The sequence below is a fragment of the Alexandromys fortis genome, unplaced genomic scaffold, assembly GCF_014885135.2.
Source record: "Alexandromys fortis isolate MF-2015 unplaced genomic scaffold, M_Fortis_MF-2015_v1.1 scaffold_2095, whole genome shotgun sequence".
Lineage (NCBI taxonomy): Eukaryota > Metazoa > Chordata > Mammalia > Rodentia > Cricetidae > Alexandromys > Alexandromys fortis.
The window spans coordinates 2766-5926 of NW_026069963.1; the positions used below are offsets into that span (position 1 = coordinate 2766).

Below are 3161 nucleotides of genomic sequence, written 5' to 3' on the forward strand. Positions count from 1 at the left end.
TTGATCCACAGTGCACTGCTTTCTAAAGGAGTACCAGCGGGCAGCTGATACACCAGCACTATGGACTATTCTAACTGGCGACTGCAGTTCTCAGCATGTGGTACGAGGGCCATGGATAAACAGGGTAGTTGAGATTGTTAAGGAGAATTCTAAAACAGTTCGTTCAGGAAATCGTGCATATGCATTTACAGTCCATGTGAGAGTGACCTTTGGCAACTGCAAAGTGACTGAGCCCTGGCTTGCTTCAGAAGCATCAAAACGAAGAGGCAAGAGTGCTGGGAGCCTTCTGCTGCTTGCTGTCTTATCGCTTGGTGGCCATCTGGTGGTGTTTTGTATTGAATGAGAGATGCTGTGCTTCATGGACCTTAGAAATTCTATTCCTTTGTTTGGAGGTTGGCTGTTGGGTCAAAGTACCTCCTTGTGTTGCTTCAGGAATGAGGCTGGACTCTTCATCAATATCATCACCAGAGAAATATTGATCTATGATTTCAAATGCTAATTTATATGTCTTCATTTTCATGTTGCTGCAAAACTTCAATTTTCTCCAAACCTCCACCTTCTTCTGCTATTTCGGCGATTGTGCTTGCGTCATCAGCAGCCATTATCAGGATGTCTTTAAGACCATCCAGAACCCCCTGAACCCCCTGAGAGTCTGTCACTGACTTTAAGTTACGGAATGCTGGTATTACATTCCTTTGTACAAGGTGCTCCACTTCATCTTTTCTGCCACGTATTGTTAAGTTGCTAATTGCCCAAGCAACTTCCTTTTGTGTTGCGAAGACCCCCTTAGCAAGCTGGTGAATGACTATGGGGATTAATCCGGAATCTATTACAGCTTGAACTTGCTGCTGATTGCCTGCTGTTATATTGGAAAGGAACGACACTGCCTCCTTATTTATTTTCTCTTTCTGGGTGTGATAAGAGGTTTGGGAAGTGGGACAGGACGTGGCAGTTAAGAACCACCTGGGTCTGCTCGTCAATGCCGGTCACTATGTTCCTAGCTGCTCCAAGTGCTGCTGTTTGAACTTTCACTTCATCTGTCAAGTATGACAGAGCTCAACCAGTGTCTACAATAATATTTATGTCTGTGTGGTATATGAGAACACATAAAACTTGCAAAATCTCCCGTCTCCATAGGCGGTTGGGGCGGGGGGGGGGTCCTTATTCCTGCAGAGATTGACAATGACCCACGTGACGTTCCGAAGGAAGGTGATGCGAATGGAGGGACCGATGAAGGACAGAAGGGGTTTCACAGCTCCCAGTGACATGACATAATCTCCACATTGAGGACCATCACCTAAAATGTTTCCCAAAGCCCACACGGCTTGTTCACAGACATTCTGATGGGGGGAATGGAGGGGTCTCAGAAAAAGCGGCACTGCGTTAGACTGTACAGCAGCTTGTGGTCTGTGCAGAGGTTCCTGATGCTATGTCAGTTAGTGCCCAAGCAGCTTCAAACTGTAATGAAGGATTATCATCCCTTTCTAGACATTTGACTAGAATTGGTAAAATCCCAGATTTCATTAGGTCATCGATTGGTGGATTTCCGTCACTGGATAATAGTTTCCTTGCTGCCTGGACAGCGCCAGACTGGACTACAGGGTTTCACTTGTAGCATTCTGCAATATAGCTTCCAGTGTTACGTTTTGTGCTTTAAAATCAGCATCGACATCTGAATCTTCCAAGCTTTCTTCCTGGGGAACACATTTCTCTTTTTCAGTAAGTGTTCATTGCTTTTGTTCTTCCCCAGTTCAACTGTCACTTCATTTCTGTGTCTTCGCATTGTCACCACATCGCGGCATTTGCTCTTGAAGCTCTTGATGAGGTGGTTCCTCAAGCCGGGGTCTCGGACAGGGCTGGCTGCGAGCGGCTCTAGCGGCGGCGGCGGCGGGACCCGAGGGGGAGGAGCGCGAGGTGGCCTCGGCGGGGGGCAGAGAGGCCGGGTTGCTGGGCTGCTGGCTGTCGTGGTGACCTTGTCCTTATCCCACCGTAGGTCCTCCCCCACCGCCGCTATTAGTGTCCTAGAAATGAAGCCAGACCTAGCAGCTTTTCCTGCCACCCGTGACGTGGGGCGGTGGGTGGAAACTACAGTTCCCAGCATGCCCTGCGCTGCTTTCCGGCTCGCCACATTTTAAAGGTAGAATTTGACAACACTAATCTCAGAAAGTCTGCGAATTCTTGGAAAGTGGACAGTGCCCAATTGAATCAGAACTGCTTCAAGGAAGGAAGGAAGGAAGGAAGGAAGGAAGGAAGGAAGGAAGGAAGGAAGGAAGGAAGGAAGGAAGGAAGGAAGGAAGGAAGGAAGGAAGGAAGGAAGGAAGGAAGGAAGGTTAAAAACTTTCTAGAATTCAAAGAAAATGAAGGCACAGCATACGGGACACTATGAAAGCCGTGCCGTGAAGAAAATTCATTGTGTTCGACTCCTTTATTTCTCTAATCTTTTAGCATTTACCTCAATATCTGACTCTGTCTTTTCATAATTTAGATCAATTATACTTTGTGCTACAGTGGTATGTAAATAAATTTCATAAACCATGTTGGGCCCATGCATCTACCCCTGATCCTGTGGTTCATCTTGAGGATAGTTTCTGGCCAACCAGCTAAAACATCCTGTTTGTTCTGTGCTCCCTCTGCCTCACCTGGTGATTAGCTATAGGGCAATCGTTAGAAAAAAAAAGAAAGAATGAAATTCTCTACAGTGATGTTACAAGCTTGAGACAGACAGCAAGCCAGGTCTAGTTAACATGTACTCCTTGTCTTGCATGGAAGCAGCTCTGGCCTTCTGCCTAGTCACCCTGCTCAGAGCAAAAGCAGCTTTTCTCTGAGAGTAATAGAGATCATCATAACTGTTCATCCAGGAACACTGTATAGAGCGCTGTTAGGTGACTTTTCCTTGAAGTTTTCTGTGTTTTTTTTTCTCTCTATCTTTTGTGTTCAGTCTTTGTAAGTAAAATCCCCATGCTTCCTTTGTTGAGGGAAAACACTGTATTGAAAATAACTCCCATGGGCTGCAGAGATGGTTCAGTGGTTAGGAGCGCTGCCTGCTCTTCCTAAAGGTCCTGAGTTCAATTCCCGGCAACCACATGGTGGCTCACAACCATCTGTAATGAGGTCTGGTGTCCTCTTCTGGCCTGCAGACATACACACAGACAGAATATTGT

The 3161-nt window shown here is 46.5% G+C and overlaps 1 pseudogene; it reads right to left on the reverse strand.

Moving 5' to 3' along the window:
• Positions 1–365: 365 nt before the first annotated feature.
• Positions 366–2101, reverse strand: LOC126496242 (importin subunit alpha-4-like; annotated as a pseudogene).
• Positions 2102–3161: the final 1060 nt, after the last annotated feature.